Source organism: Akebia trifoliata, chromosome 13 (genome assembly GCF_017979445.1).
Source record: "Akebia trifoliata isolate Shusen 1 chromosome 13, ASM1797944v1, whole genome shotgun sequence".
NCBI lineage: Eukaryota > Viridiplantae > Streptophyta > Magnoliopsida > Ranunculales > Lardizabalaceae > Akebia > Akebia trifoliata.
The window spans coordinates 15,790,064-15,806,589 of NC_141387.1; the positions used below are offsets into that span (position 1 = coordinate 15,790,064).

General features: G+C 39.2%; 1 non-coding gene and 12 pseudogenes across 1 annotated transcript; all 13 read left to right on the forward strand.

Annotated features, from left to right (window-relative positions):
• Positions 1–6,713: 6,713 nt before the first annotated feature.
• Positions 6,714–6,832, forward strand: LOC147387991 (5S ribosomal RNA; annotated as a pseudogene).
• Positions 6,833–7,170: 338 nt separating this feature from the next.
• Positions 7,171–7,289, forward strand: LOC147387992 (5S ribosomal RNA; annotated as a pseudogene).
• Positions 7,290–8,043: 754 nt separating this feature from the next.
• On the forward strand, positions 8,044–8,162 carry LOC147387993 (5S ribosomal RNA; annotated as a pseudogene).
• A 347-nt stretch (positions 8,163–8,509) lies between these two features.
• LOC147387994 (5S ribosomal RNA) lies at positions 8,510–8,628 on the forward strand (annotated as a pseudogene).
• Positions 8,629–8,977: 349 nt separating this feature from the next.
• Positions 8,978–9,096, forward strand: LOC147387995 (5S ribosomal RNA). Its single transcript, XR_015171618.1, has one exon. It is a non-coding gene; the product is annotated as a 5S ribosomal RNA (ribosomal RNA).
• A 348-nt stretch (positions 9,097–9,444) lies between these two features.
• Positions 9,445–9,563, forward strand: LOC147387996 (5S ribosomal RNA; annotated as a pseudogene).
• An 801-nt stretch (positions 9,564–10,364) lies between these two features.
• On the forward strand, positions 10,365–10,483 carry LOC147387997 (5S ribosomal RNA; annotated as a pseudogene).
• A 302-nt stretch (positions 10,484–10,785) lies between these two features.
• Positions 10,786–10,904, forward strand: LOC147387998 (5S ribosomal RNA; annotated as a pseudogene).
• Positions 10,905–12,138: 1,234 nt separating this feature from the next.
• On the forward strand, positions 12,139–12,257 carry LOC147387999 (5S ribosomal RNA; annotated as a pseudogene).
• Positions 12,258–13,081: 824 nt separating this feature from the next.
• LOC147388000 (5S ribosomal RNA) lies at positions 13,082–13,200 on the forward strand (annotated as a pseudogene).
• A 351-nt stretch (positions 13,201–13,551) lies between these two features.
• LOC147388001 (5S ribosomal RNA) lies at positions 13,552–13,670 on the forward strand (annotated as a pseudogene).
• A 349-nt stretch (positions 13,671–14,019) lies between these two features.
• LOC147388002 (5S ribosomal RNA) lies at positions 14,020–14,138 on the forward strand (annotated as a pseudogene).
• A 347-nt stretch (positions 14,139–14,485) lies between these two features.
• On the forward strand, positions 14,486–14,604 carry LOC147388003 (5S ribosomal RNA; annotated as a pseudogene).
• Positions 14,605–16,526: the final 1,922 nt, after the last annotated feature.

Genomic DNA, 16,526 nt, shown 5'->3' on the forward strand with positions numbered 1-16,526 from the left:
TAACCATTGATTCTGAAGGTTTGATTCTAAATCACATGATTAAAAATTTGATATAAATTAGCCTAAGTCTGGTGGAAAACATCGAATCCAAATGCACTATAAGTCTATAATAGCCACAAATGTGATAAAGGTTAGTCACAGGTCTGCCCCTGATTGGGATTGGACATTTAATCAGACAAATTAATTTGACCATAAGATCAACTCTTTTCGGTATAAAATAGTCTGAATCTTTGAAAATAAAACCAATTGGTCCAAGCAGTTTGGTGTTGATCAGTTTCATCCATTTGTCGATTGGCCCAATTGATTTACATTTCACACATTAGATCGGACCGACATTGTGGGTTTAGTTTGAACGGTCTAGATCGGTCTGTCCACTTACCTGTTGATTGGATTAAATAGAGCAACCTGGAAACACCCATAGTTGGTTGGATCGTGACCTATAGGAAGGTTCCTAGACTCTAGGTTTACTACATGCAATGCAATTTATCCTGCCATCCTTGCTCAAGTGCACCTATATACCTTTCGAGTGTGCTCAATCAAATGGCACGTGGTGACTTCATTTGCTACACCATATAGGTGATAATGTAAGACTCCAACCCAAAATCTCTGAAGTTAAAAGCAGTCAGTTTAATCCCCAATGAGAGATGGCGCACAATGTTGACCAAGGGCACTCTTAAGTCACCTCTCGTCTAGAATAGATGTAGTCTATCCCCTTGTACCGTAGTACATCAGGATATGATCTCGCTTAGGCACTAATTTTAACCAAGAAGTGCAATTGGTGAACTTACATTAGCTTTGAATACCGTATAGGTAAAGTCTCGGCTTGTAGCTTTCATAAATGATTTAGCATCCGTGTGGGGACCAACCACGTATTGTATTACGTTGGTAATCAGGACATGTGACTGTACGGCTTACAATAGGACAAAGGCTCAGGTCGCTCCAGCATGGGTGCATCGATATACCTTTCAGTGTCACCTGATCAAATGGTACTGATGCCCTAGTTTTATATACCCTAAAGTACGTGAATGGAGTTGTGATTTTCATAAATGACGTCGCATCTCCGAGGAGACTGGGCCACACACTAGTGCCACGTTGGCTATAACGGACATGTAAGCGTGTAATGCAACAAAATAAACGTGCCAGTGGTGTATGCAAAATAGGATGGGGTGTTCCTAAGGCGTTTTTCCGATAAAAGGGCCTATGGGCCAGATCAAATCATAAAAGTATGGATATCAAATAAATATTGATCAAGAAATATAAAAATTCATAACATTAAGTTCGAGATCAAAGCATGCACATCATAAAAATATATCAATCAGATCATGGCATATTAGATAAAAAATCAATCAGGATATAACACAAAAAATAATCAATCAGATCCAACATAGAAACAGGCACAAATTTTTTTTTAAAGATTTTTTTTATTATCTATGGTCCAATCAAGGATCGCTATGTGCAACCCAAAACAAATCGAGATTCTAACAATATTTGAATTGATGATAGAACATTGAATTAATGATAGAATGGCATTCGATGAGATTAGGAGATTATTTTTTTTTTAACTACTAAAGAAAACTAAAAAACAAGTCTAAAAAGAAATTCATGTAACCAACAAGTGAGCCATTATTGTCATACCATCTTTTACTAATGCCACCCCAATTTTTATGTGAGTCATTAAACAAATGCTTTTAATTGAGGTAATATAAGGAAAAATCGGTGTGGAAAAAAAAAAATTCTCCTTAGCCACAGAGAGGGCTGCCAATAGTCGTAAATTTTTTAAAAAAAAGTTTCATGTTGCTGCCAACAAGACTCATGACTAAAAAAACTCTTGTTTTTATTTTTTTTATTTTTTTTATTTTTTAAATATATGTTGTTGTCAGCAACACACAACTCAAAAATTTTCTTTTTATACATGTTGCTGCCAGCAAGTTTTTTTTATTTTCTTTTTTTCCATTGACCGCATACACAGTTATATTTTTTTTCTGTTTTGTGATCTTGTTGTCAAAGGATATACGACCACCTAATTTTTTTTGGGTTTCTTTTCAAACGACTCTTGAGGTATAAAACAAACTTGTAACCCAACGAACATAGCTTGATCGAGTCTAACTCGGACCTCGATCAAGGTCTCCTTTTTTAATTGTTTTTTTTCTTAAGAAGCTCGTTACCAACAAAACAACAACTAACCTTCCTAATTCAGATTCAGAAAAAATAAACTTCTCTATTGCGTCACTCGCAGCACTAACTTTCAAAACAGTGTCTCTAGAAACACTAGATGCAACCAAATCCTGAAGCGCACCATTGTGGCAAACCTCCATCTAATGCCCAAGCTCTATCATGCCCAAACACTCGGAACATCCACCAAACACGAGCTGTACTAAAAATTCCCTTGCGATTGTAAACAACCAGCCCATCTTTGTAATCCCTCTTCCTATTCAAAAACTAGTCGGGGGACTTTGAACTATCGATGGTTTGCAATGATCACCATGAGGTTCTCAAGCTCCGCTGCAGATAATTTACCAGCCCTTTTGTTCATGTCGACATCAGCCTTCTTGTAGACGATATTAGTGAATTTCTTCCCAATATTCTCAATAGAGGTCAGAGCGAACATGATTTTTTGTTTCTCATCAACGTTAGTGTTCAACACATGCAAAATGTGTTGAAAATCTTCGTTTGCGACCAAAAACATCGTGTTGCAAAGATTTGTTGATGGACAGAATAAAGCTTGGAAATTATTAGAGAGAGAGAGACGTCCCTCTCCTTTTGCTGCCCCCTTCTTCACACACAGATGAGAAGAAATAAAAATTACCCTTTTGCTAACAGCACCCCACGCAAAGTTACATTGGGTTTTTATTTATTTTTTTATGATATTTTTTTGGAAATCTTTTCTTATCACGCACAATAGAATTTTTTATTGTTACTGATAGGAGCATAAAAATTCTTTTTTTTTTCTCTTTTTCTTTAATACCATTTATCATACCCAAATTGAGAAAAGAAAGGAAAAAAAACTAACCATGCATTATGCAAAGCAACACTGATTAAAAAAAAATTATATATAAAAAAAACATTCAGGGCTCCTCATCCCAACTATCATCATTCCATCCTAATTTCATTGATCTTTGAAATCTTGAATTATTTAGGATAATCAAAAGTGACCCTTGATTGGATCATAGAACAAAAAACAAACAAACTAAAATACTCAAAAATCAAACAAATAATCCACAATCAAGTCAAAATAAATAAATAAATAAACAAATCAAAATAAAATAAAAAACTAGATCAATTTGGTAATGCACCAAAATTTAGGATTTTATTTCAAGTCTGATCCTTAAAATATCCCCAGTAGAGTCGCCACTAAAAGCGTCCTCGTCCACGGGTTGCAGATCCATTTTTTTTTTAGGTTTGGGAGTCGTCACCTAATTATTACGGTCTAGGTACCAAATATTGACTCTAAATAGACAAAAATAACCATTTAAGAGTAAAAAGAAACTATGGTCTTGGGATGGGGTTTGAAAGGTGTTAGACACCAACCCCGCCAGGCAAACATCGGTCTCTACTATTTTCAATAAATATTACATTGTTAAAAGACCAAAACCAATAAAAAAATAAGAAGTATACCTAGATGATCGCAACGATTTATTCCCTTAGAGCTGGCGGAGAGACTCCTCGTATGAGATTCCTTGCTTTGTTTCCGTCACTAGATCTACTTCTGATCTCCAAGTTGAGGTATCTAGATCTGAGTACTTTTTTTATTTTTTTGAAGGTTTTCTGTATATTTTTGAAAGGTTTCTAGGTGTTTTTTGAGTAAAAGCTAAAATTTGAAAGATAGGTAAAGAGTTAGGACTTCAAAATTAGGGTTTGGAGAAGGTTAGGGAGACTTTTTGACCTACTTTTTCTAGGGTGTATTTTGACTTGCGAGATTAGATTGTGGAGGCTCCTATTTATAAATTTTTTTTGGAAGAATTAGGGTTTGACTAGGTCTCTTTTTAGATAAGATGAATTAGGATTTTGACTTTATTCTTATTTGATTGACTAGGTTTCTTTAGATTAGGATTTTAATTCTTACGTACAATGAAATAATATATTTTTGGTTTTGGAGAACCCCCCTTAATTATATTTTTATTCTTTAGGCCCCCAAATGGAGGGATATTTTAATAAATATCAGGGGCTCCACTTAAATAAGTGGGCAACCATCAACAATTTTGCCTGAGAGTTTAATTGATTGGTTTAAATTTTTTTAATTTTAATTAAGATTTCACTTTACATTAATTAATATTTTAATTATTAATTTTGAAATTTTAAATTGTTAAAACTAAAAAATTATCGTTTTACCCCCGAAGAGGACTTTTGCATTGAAAAGTCATTTTTTGATATTTTGAAATATTTTGGAATCAGTTTTTCGTAAGAAATTTGATGAGATTATCGGTTTGTGTCACTTATGAGTTTTTTGGCGTGAAATGATTGTGAACCTTATGAAGGGCATTTTCGTAATTTTATCAAATTTGATAAAAATTGGAGAAATGGTTTTTTTGATTTCATTTTGTTATTTTATATATTTGAATGAGTTTTCTTAAACGTGATGTGGGATCTAAGGATGTTTTGATGTTAGGGGTATTTTAGTAATTTGATCATTTTTTTTGTGATTTTTATCGTAAAGCTTCTTTTTGTCTGAAAAATGATGATTTCTATGTTTTTCGGGTCATATTATCCTAGCGTAGCGTGATTTCAACAGTTTTGTTAGTTTGAGATACCTCATCCGAATTTCTGAAACATATCTAGGAACAAAATACAATATTGGAATATCATCCATCATTGGGAACTGTTGCAATCAAGTTGACGAGTTGATTAATCAAGCGAGTGCAAAAATGGGGTGTCTACAAGTTCGATGAGACTTTTACCCTCAAAGATCCAAACGTTTTGACGAATTGCTAAATCAGACAGTAAAATGAACTATCATTAGCCTTGGCATTCGAATATCACACTATCTACCAAAATAGATTTACTATCTAGTTTGCTTCAATCCTTTACCAAATAGGGGCATTGGTAAATACCTCATTTTCGCACTCGTCTAATTAATCAACTCATCAACTCGATTGCGACAGTTCCCAATGATGGATGAATATTCCAATATTTTTGTTTGTTATTAGATATGTTTCAGAAATTCAAATAAGGTATCTTAAGCGAACAAAATTTTAGAAATCACACTACGCTAGGAAAATGTGACCCAAAAACATATAGAAGTCATCATTTTGTGACAAAATGAAGATTTACGAAAAAAAAAATCATTAAAAATGATCAAATTACCAAAATACCCTTGACATAAAAAAAGCGTCCCTAAAGCCTACACTATGCTTAGGAAAATCCATTTGAACACATAAAACAACAAATTAAAATCAAATAAACCGTTTCGCCAATTTTCACAAATTTTGATAAAATTGTGAAAATGCCCCTCATAGGGTCTACGATTATTTCATACCAAAAATTCATAAATGACATAAACCGATACTCCCATTAAATTCTTTACAAAAAAATCAATTCCAAAACATCCCAAAACGTTATAAAACGACCTCGAAATGCAAAAGTCCTCTTCGAGGGTAAAGTAGTAATTTTTTAATTTTAACAATTTAAAATTCTGAACTTAATTATTCAAACATTAATTAACGTAAAGTGAAATCCTGATTAAAATTAAAATTTTTAAATCAATCAATCAAGCTCTGAGGCAAAATTGTTAATGGTTGCCCACTTATTTAAGTGGAGTCCCCTGATATTTATTAAAAGACCCTTCCATCTGAGGGTCTAAAGAATTAAAATATAATTAAGAGGGGTTATCCAAAAATAAAAAATATATTCTTTTATTGTACGTAAGAATTAAAACCCTAATCTAAAGAACCCTAGTCAATCAAATAAGACTTAAGTCAAAATCCTAATTAAAACCCTAATCTAAAGAAACTTAGTCAATCAAATAAGACTTAAGTTAAAATCCTAATTCACCTTATCTAAAAGGAGACCTAATCCAACACCAACTCTACCTAAAAAAATCTATAAATATAGATCCTCCACAACCTAATTTCGCAGGTCAAAATAAACCCTAGAAAAAGTAGGTCAAAAAGTCTCCCTAACCTTCTCCAAACCCTAGTTTTGAAGCCCTAACTCTCTACCTATCATTCAAACCCTAACTTATACTCAAAAAACACCCAGAAACCCTTAAAAAAATATAAAAACCACTCAAATCTAGTTACCTCAACTTGGAGATCAAAAGTAGATTCAGTGACAGAAACAAAACAAAGAATCTCATACGAGGAGTCTCTCCGCGAGCTCTGAGGGAACAAATCGTTACGATCATCTAAGTATAGTTCTTAATTTTTTTGATTGGTTTTATGTCTTTTAGCAATGTAATCTTTTTTGTAAATAGTAGAGACCGACGTTTGTCGGGTGGAGTTGGTGCCTAACACCTTCCAACCCCGTAACATGATCTCCGGACCATAGTTTCTTTTTATTCATAGATTAGTTGTTTTTATCTATTTAGAGTCAATATTTGGTTCCTAGACCGTAATAACTAGGTGGCGACTCCCAAACCTAAAATAAAAAGTGGATCCGCACCCCGCAGATCAATGACGCTTTTACTTACATCGTCGTGTGGTCATCCGTGCATTATTCCGTCGGTGACGAGGTGTAGGATAGAATGAATTAAGTAAATAAAATGGCACAAATATAACGGGTGCGATTATACCAGCACTAATACATCGGATCCTATAAGAACTTTGCATTTAAGTGTGCTTAGGTGAGAGTAATAGTAAGATGGGTGACCTCCTGGGAAGTTCTCGTATTGCACCCCTCCCATTTTTTTCGGTCAATTCAAATTTTTTTTCAGTCAGATGGGATTATAGTTGGTTGAACCACACGAAGAAGATCCGTGGGCCCGCGTGTCAGTTCAGTGAAACTGTCGGAAGTTGTCACACATGGCGTTCCACATTTGGCTGAGCCAAGTTCTGCATCGTAGTATACCTCGTGGCAAATTTCGATCTATCGTAAGGCTCCATTTGACCTGCTAAACGGCGACGTGCTATGATTTTGTTGGATCATGTGGCTGTGTGGTCATCCGTGCATTATTCCGTCCACGGTGAGGTATATAAGGTACGATGAATTAAATAAATAAAATGGCGCTAATATTATGGGTGCGATTATACCAACACTAATACACCGGATCTCATAAGAACTCCGTCGTTAAGTGTGCTTGGACGAGAGTAGTACAAGGATAGGTGACCTCCTAGGAAGTCCTCATGTTGCACCCCCCAGTCAATTCAATTGTTTTATTAATAATTTTTTCAATCGGACGAGGCTTTGGTGGGTCAAACCGCATGGAGAAGGTCCGTGGGCCCGGAGTATGCGTTCGGTGAAATTGACGTAAGTTGTGACATGTGGCGTACCGCGTTTGGTTGAGCCGAGATTCAGCATCGTATTATACCACATGTTGCGATTTCGTTGGATCACGTGGCCGTGTGGTCATCCGTGCTTTATTCCATCATTGGCGAGGTGTAGGATACGATGAATTAAGTAAATAAAATAGCGCAAATACTACAGGTGCACTCATACCAACATTAATGCATCAAATCACATCAGAACTCCGCAGTAAAGTGTATTTCGGCGAGAGTAATACTAGGATGGGTGACCTCCTGGGAAGTCCTCGTGTTGCATCCCTCCCATTTTTTTCAAAAAATTCAATTGTTTTATTAAATTTTTATCAACCAGGCGGGGTTACGGTGGGTCGAACTCAATGGAGAAGGTCCGTGAGACTGCGTGTGCGTCCGGCGAAACTATTGCAAGTTGTGACACATGGCATTCCGTGTTTGGCTAAGATGAGATTCGGTGTCGCAATATACCACATGGCATATTTCAATCAATCGTAAACCAACTTTTGACTGGACGAACAGGGATGTGTTACGATTTCATTTGATTCCGTGGTCGTGAGGTCATCCGTGCATTATTCCGTCGACAGCGAGGTGTAGGATACGATGAATTAAGTAAATAAAATTGCGTAAATACTACAAGTGCGATCATACCAGCACTAATGCACTAGATTCCATCAAAACTCTACAGTTACGCATGCTTGGGTAAGAGTAGTACTAGGATGGGTGACCTCCTAGGAAGTCCTTGTGTTGCACCTTTCCTACTTTTTTTCAGTAAATTTAATTGTCTAATTAAATTTTTTCAGTCGACGAGATTATTGTGGGTCAAACCGCACAGAGAAGGTCCGTGAGCCCGCGAGTGCATTCGGTGAAACTGTTGTAAGTTGTGACACGTGGTGTTCTGCGTTTGATTGAGGCAAGATTTGACGTCGCAGTATACCACGTAGCATTTCTTGATCGACTGTAAGGCTGAGTTTGACCGAGCGAGCTGCTACGTGTTACAATTTCGTCGGATCACATGGCCATGTGGTCATCCATGCATTATTCCATTGACGACGAGGTGTAAGATAGGATGAATTAAGTAAATAAAATGGTGTAAATACTACGGGTGCGATCAAACCAACACTAATGTACCGGATTCAATCAGAACTCCGCAGTTAAGCATGTTTGGGCGAGAGTAGTACTAGGATGGGTGACCTCATAGGAAGTCCAAGTGTTGCACCCCTCCCATATTTTTCAATAAATTCAATTGTTTTATTAAATTTTTTTTCAGTCAGAAGGGGTAACGGTGGGTCGAACAGTAGGGATAAGGTCCGTGGGACCTCGTGTGCATTCGACGAAATTGTTGCAAGTTGTGACATTTGGCATTCCGTGTTTGGCTGAGCAGAGATTCGAGGTCGTAGTATGCCACGTGGAATATTTTGATCGACCGCAAGGTTGCGTCTAACCGGGCGAAGGATGACATGTTACTATTTCGTTGGATCACGTGGTCGTGTGGTCATCCGTGTATTATTCCGTCGACGGCGAGGTGTAGGATAGGATGAATTAAGTAAATAAAATGGCGCAAATACTACGGGTGCGATCATACCAGCACTAATGCACCGGATCCCATCAGAACTCCGCAGTTAAGCGTGCTTGGGCGAGAGTAGTACTAGGATGGGTGACCTCCTGGGAAGTCCTCGTGTTGCACCCCTCCCACTTTTTTCGGTAAATTAAATTGTCTTATTAAATTTTTTTCAGTCGGGCGGGGTTACGGTGGGTCGAACCGCACGGAGAAGGTCCGTGGGCCCGCGTGTGCGTTCGGCGAAACTGGCGCAAGTTGTGACACGTGGCGCTCCGCGTTTGGCTGAGCCGAGATTCGGCGTCGCAGTATACCACGTGGCATATTTCGATCGACCGGAAGGCTGCGTCCGACCGGGCGAACGGCTACGCGTTACGATTTCGTTGGATCACGTGGCCGTGTGGTCATCCGTGCATTATTCCGTCGACGGCGAGGTGTAGGATAGGATGAATTAAGTAAATAAAATGGCGCAAATACTACGGGTGCGATCATACCAGCACTAAGGCACCAGATCCAATTAGAACTCCGCAGTTAAGGGTGTTTGGGTGAGAGTAGTACTAGGATGGGTGACTTTTTGGGAAGTCTTCGTGTTGTACCCCTCTTACTTATTTTTGGTAAATTCAATTCCTTTATTCAAATTTTTTTTTCAGGGAGGCGGGGTTACGGTTGATCAAACTGCATGGAGAAGGTCCGTGGGCCCGCGTGTGCGTTCGAAAATATTGTAGCAAGTTGTGACACGTGGTGTTATGCGTTTGGGCCAAGATTCGGCGGTGCAGTATACCACGTGGTACATTTCGATCGACCGTCAAGCTGCGTCTGACTGGGTGAACGACGACGTGTTATGATTTCGTTATATCACGTGGTTATGTGGTCATCCGTGTATTATTCTGTCGACAACAAGGTTTCGATAGGATGATTAAGTAAACAAAATAATGCAAATATTACGGGTTTGATCATACCAGCACTAATGCATTGGATCCCATCAGATTTCTGTATGGGCTATAGCAGTACTAGGATGGGTAACCTCCGGGGAAGTCCTCGTGTTGCACCCCACCCACTTTTTTTCGATAAATTCAATTTTTTATTAAATTTATTTTCAGTCGAGCGTGGTTATGGTCGGTCGAATTGCACGAAGAATGTCTGTGGGCCCACGTGTACGTTCAATGAAAGTGTCGCATGTTCTACCACGTGGCATTCCACATTTGGCTAAGCCGAGATTCGGAGTCGTAGTATACCACGTGGCATATTTCGATCGATCGTATGGCTGCGTCTGATTGGACGAACGGCGACAGTTACGATTTTGTTGGATTACGTGGCCGTGTAGTCATCCGTGCATTATTCCATCAACGATGAGGTGTAGAATACGATGAATTAATTAAATAAAATAGTACTAATACAACGGGTGCGATCATACCAGCACTAATGCATCGGATCCCTTCAGAACTCCGTACTAAAGCGTGCTTGGGTAAGAGTAATACTAGGATGGGTGACTTCCTGGGAAGTCCTCGTGTTGTACCGTTCTAACTTTTTTTTGGTAAATTCAATTTTTTTCAACAGTCGGGTTTACAATGTGTCGAACCGCACGGAGAAGGTCCGTAGACCCGCGTGTGCGTTAGGCGAAATTGTTGCAAGTTGTGACACGTGGCATTCCACTTTTAGTTGAGCCGAGATTCGACGTCGTAGTATACCACGTAGCATATTTCGATCTACTGTAAAGCTGTGTCTAACCGGACGAATAATGACGTATTACGATTTTATTGGATTACGTGATCGTGTGGTCATCCGTGATTAATTAAGTAAATAAAATAATGCAAATACTAAAGGTACGATCATACCAGCACTAATGCACCGGATCCCATCAGAACTCCGTAGCTAAACGTGTTTGGGCGAGAGTGGTACTAAGATGGGTGACCTCGTGGCAAGTCCTCGTATTGCACCCCTCTTACATATTTTAGGTATATTCAATTATTTTATTCAATTTTTTCTCAGTCAAAGGGGGTTACGGTGGGTAGAACAACATGGAGAAGGTCTGTGGGCCACGTGTGCGTTCGGCGAAATTGTCGCAAGTTGTGACACGTGGTGTTTTTCGTTTGACTGAGCCGAGATTCGACGTTGCAGTATACCACGTGGCATATTTCCATCGATCGTAAGGCTATGTCTTACTAGGTGAACGACTTCGTATTACCATTTCGTTGGATCACGTTGCCGTCTGGTAATCCGTGCATTATTCCATCAACGGTGAGGGTAGGATAAGATGAATTAAGTAAATAAAATGACGTAAATACTACGTGTGCGATCATACCAGCACTAATACACCGTATCCTATTAGAATACTGCAGTTGAGAGTGCTTGGGTGAAAGAAGTACTAGGATGGGTGACCTCTTGGGAAGTCCTCGTGTTGCACCCCTCCCACCTTTTTTGGTAAATTAAATTGTCTTATTAAATTTTTTTCAGTCGGGCGGGGTTACGGTGGGTCGAACCGCACGGAGAAGGTCCGTGGGCCCGCGTGTGCGTTCGGCGAAACTGTCGCAAGTTGTGACACGTGGCGCTCCGCGTTTGGCTGAGCCGAGATTAGGTGTCGTAGTATACCACGTGGCATATTTAAAATTGATCGTAAGGTTGCGTCTAAATGGGTGTGGCCGTGTGGTGATCCATGCATTAATCCGCCACCGATGAGGTATAGGATTTGATGAATTAAGTAAATAAAATAGTGCAAATATTACGGGTACGATCATACCAGCATTAATGCATTTGATCCCATCAGAATTCTGCAGTTAAACGTGCTCGAGCGAGAGTAGTACTAGGATGGGTGACCTCATGGGAAGTCATTGTGCACCCTTCCCACTTTTCTTCGATAAATTCAATTTTTTCCAGTCGGGTGAGATTATGGTGGGTCGAACCGCACGAAGATGGTACTTGGGCCCGCGTGTGCTTTCGGAGAATATGTCACAATTTGTGCACATGGCGTTCTGTGTTTAACTTATTCGAGATTCGGCATCACAGTATACGACATGGCATATTTCAGTCAACCGTAAGCCTGCGTCTGACCGGGTGTACAGCGACGTGTTATGATTTTGTTGGATCACATGAGCGTGTGGTAATCCATGCATTATTCTGTCTACGGCAAGGAGTAGGATAGGACAAATTAAGTAAATAAAATGGCCCCAATACTACAGGTGAGATCATACCAGCACTAATGCACCGGATCACATCAGGACTCCGCAGTTAAGTGTGCTTAGGCGAGAGTAGTACAAGGATGGGTAACCTCATGGGAAGTCCTCGTGTTGCACCCCTCCCACTTTTTTCAAAAAATTCAATTTGTTTTATTAAATTTTTTTTTTCATTCAGTCAGGGTTATGGTGGGTCGAACCGCATGGAGAAGATCCGTCGGCCCGTGTTTGCGTTCGATGAAACTGTCGAAAGTTGTGACACGTGGCATTCTGCATTTTGCTGAGCTGAGATTTGGCATCATAGTATATCACGTGGCATATTTCGATTGACCGTAAGGCTGCGTCTGACTGGAAGAACGGCGACGTGTTACAATTTTGTTGGTTCACGTGGCCGTGTGGTCATCCGTGCATTATTTCGTCGACGGTGAGGTGTAGGATAGGACGAATTAAGTAAATAAAATGGCGCAAATACTACAGGTGCAATCATACCAACATTAATGCATCGGATCACATTAGGACTCCACAGTTAAGTGTGCTTGCGCGAGAATAGTACTAGAATGGGTAACCTCCTGATTATTCATCGTGTTGCACCTCTCCGACTTTTTTTTTCTATAAATTCAATTGTTTTATTCAATTTTTTTATTCAATCGGATGGGGTTATAGTGGGTCTAACCACACGGAAAAGGTCCGTGGACCCGCGTGTGCGTTCAGCGAAACTGTCGCAAGTTGTGACAAGTGGCATTCCGCACTTGACTGAGCAAGATTTGACGTCGTAGTATAACACGTGACATATTTCGATCGATCGTAAGGTTGCGTCTGACCAGGCGAACGATAACGTGTTAAGATTTCGTTAGATCACGTGGCCGTGTGATCATCCGTGTACTATTCCGTCGATGACGAGGTGTAAGATAGGATGAATTAAATAAATAAAATGATCCAAGAACTACGAGTGCGATCAAACCAGTATTAATGCTCTGGATTCCATTAGAACTCCACAGTTAAGCATGCTTGGGAGAGAGTAGTAATATGATGGGTGACCTCCGGGGAAGTCCTCGTGTTGCACCCCTCCCATTTTTTTTAGGTAAATTGAATTGTTTTTTTAATGTTTTTTTTTCAGTCGAACGGGGTTACGGTTGGTCGAACCGCACATGAAAGGTATGTTGGCTCGCGTGTGCATTTGGCGAAATTGTCGCAAGTTGTGACATGTGGTATTCTACGTTTTGTTGAGATGAGATTTGACGTCACAGTATACGTTGTGGCATATTTCGATCGACCGTAAGGCTGCATCTGACCGGGTGAACGGCGACGTGTTACGATTTCGTTGGATCACGTGGTCATGAGGCATCCGTGCATAATTCCGTCGACAATGAGGTGTAGGATACGATGAATTAAATAAATAAAATGGCGCAAATACGACGGGTGTGATCATACTAGCACTAATGCAACGGATCCCATCAGAACTCCTCAGTGAAACGTTGTTGGGCGAGAGTAGTATTAGGATGGGTGACCTCCTAATAAGTCCTCGTGTTGCACCCCTCCCACTTTTTTCGCTAAATTCAATTATTTTATTAAATTTTTTTTCCTTCAGGCAAGGTTATGGTGGGTTGAACTGGACAGAGAAAGTTCATGGGACTGCGTTTGCATTAGACGAAATTGTCGCAAGTTATGGCACGTGGCATTCCAGGTTTGACTGAGACGAGATTCGGCATTGCTGTATATAACGTGGCATATTTCAGTCGACCGTAAAGCAGTGTCTGACCGGGAGAATGGCGATTTGTTACGATTTCGTTGGATCATGTGGCCGTTTGGTCATACGTGTATTATTCCGTCGATAGCGAGGTATAAGATAGGATGAATTAAGTAAATAAAATGTCGCAAATACTACGGGTGTGATCATACCAGCACTAATGTATTTGATCCTATCAGAACACCGTAGTTAAGAGTGCTTGGGTGAGAGTAGTAATAGGATGGGTGACCTTCTGGGAAGTCCTCGTGTTGCAACCCTTTCACTTTTTTTTTTGGTAAATTCAATTGTTCTATACAATTTTTTTCAGTCGGACAGGGTTACGGTGGGACTAACAGCATGGGCAAGGTCCATGAGCGTGTGTGTGCGTTCGGCGAAACTGTCGCAAGTTGTGACTGTGGCGTTCCATGTTTGGTTGAGTCGACATACGTTGTAGTATACCACATGGCATATTTCGATCGAACGTAAGGCTGCGTCTGATCGGGCAAACGGCGACGTGTTACGATTTCATTATATCACATGGTTATGTGGTCATCTGTGCATTATTACGTCGACGGTGAGGTATAGGATATGATGAATTTGGTAAATAAAATAGCACAAACAATATGGGTGCGATTATACTAGAACTAATGCACCGGATCCTATCAGAACTCTACAGTTAAGTGTGCTTGGGCGAGAGTAGTACAAGGATGGGTGACCCCCTAGGAAATCCTCGTGTTGCACCCCTCTTACTTATTTCGATAAATTCAATTTTTTTATTATTCTGTCGACGACAAGAGTAGGATAAGATGAATTAAGTAAATAAAATGGCACAAATACTACGTGTGCGATCATACCAGCGTTAAAACAGCAGACCCCATTAGAACACCGCTGTTGAGCGTGATTGGGTGAGATAAGTACTAGGATGGGTAACTTCCTAGGAAGTCCTCGTGTCGCACCACTCTCACTTTTTTTCGTGAATTCAATTGTTTTATTCAATTTTTTTTTCAGTCGGGCAGGTTATAGTGGGTCGAACCACATTGAGAAGGTCTGTGGGCCCGCGCATATGTTCAGTGAAATTGTTGCAAGTTGTGATACGTGGCGTTCCACATTTGGCTGAGCCGAGATTCGGCCTCGTAGTATACCACGTGGTATATTTCGATCGATAGTAAGGCTACGTTTGACTAGGCGAACGGCGACGTGTTACGATTTCATTGATCACGTGGCCATGTGGTTATCTGTGCATTATTCCGTCGACGACGAAGTGTAAGTGAAAGTGCACTCGATCCGCGGGGTGCGCGTCCGCTTTTGACCTTTGAGGTTTGGGAGTCACCACCTAGTTATTATTGTCTAGGAATCGAATATAGACTCGAAATGGATAAAAACGACTAATCTACTAAAAAATACTGAGTCCGGGGATCACATTACGGGGTTGGAAGGTGTTAGGCACCAACCCTGCCCAACCAATGCCGGTCTCTACTTATCCCAAATAAAACTACATTGCTAACAAAATACCTAGATAAAAAAAATAAAAGAAATTTACCTTCGAACGCAATGATTGTATTCCCTCAGACCTGATAGAACCACTCCTCGTATAATATTCCTTGCTTCGTTCTGATACCGAATTCACTTCGGATCTCCAAGTTGAGGTATCTCCTTCTTAGATTTGTGAGTTTTCTGATTTTTTTTTTTATGGATTTCAAGGTGTTTTGGAAGGATTTTTGGGTGTTTTTTTTATTTGAAATTGGGGTATGGATGTTAGGTAAAGAGTTGGGGCTTCAAAATTAGGGTTTTGGGGAGATTGAGGAGGCTTCTTGACCTACTTTTTCTAGGGTTTTTTCTTTGATACGAAAATAGGGTGTGGAGGCTCCTATTTATAAACTTTTTTGGGTAGAGTTAATGTTTAACTAGGTTTCCTTTAGGATTTTGACTTTAGTCTTATGAGATTGACTTATTTTTATTAGGGTTTTAATTAAGGTTTTGACTTTAGTCTTATGAGATTGACTTGCTTAGTTTAGATTAGGGTTTTGACTTTTAGTCTCATTTGATTGACTTTAAGATTTTGACTTTAGTCTTACTTGATTGACTTTAATTTTTTGACTTTAGTCTTACTTGATTAATTTTTTGACTTTAGTCTTACTTGATTGACTTTAATTTTATTTGGAGGACCCCCTTTATTATATTTTTAATTCTTTGGGCCCTTAGATGGAGAGGTCCTTTAATAAATATCTAGAGAACCATCAACAATTTTGCTTGAGAGCTTGATTGATCGATTTTTTTATTCAAAATTTTAAATTAATTTTATTAATGTTTCACTTTATATTATTTATTAATTTCAGAATTTTAAAAATTTTTAATTGAAAAATTACCGTTTTGCCCTCGGCAAGGACTTTTTGCGTTTTAAGTTAGTTTTTGATGTTCTAGGATGTTTTAGAATCGATTTTTCATAAGGAATTCAATGGGAATATTGGTTTGTGTCATTTATGAAATTTTTTGTGCGAAATGATCATGAACTTTATGAGGGGCATTTTCGTAATTTTATCAAATTTTGTGAAAATTTGTGAAATAGTTTATTTGGTTTCGATTTGTTGTTTTATGTGTTTGAAAGGGTTTTTCTAAGATTAATGTAGGCTCTAGGAATGTTTTAAGGTTAGGGATATTTTTGTAAT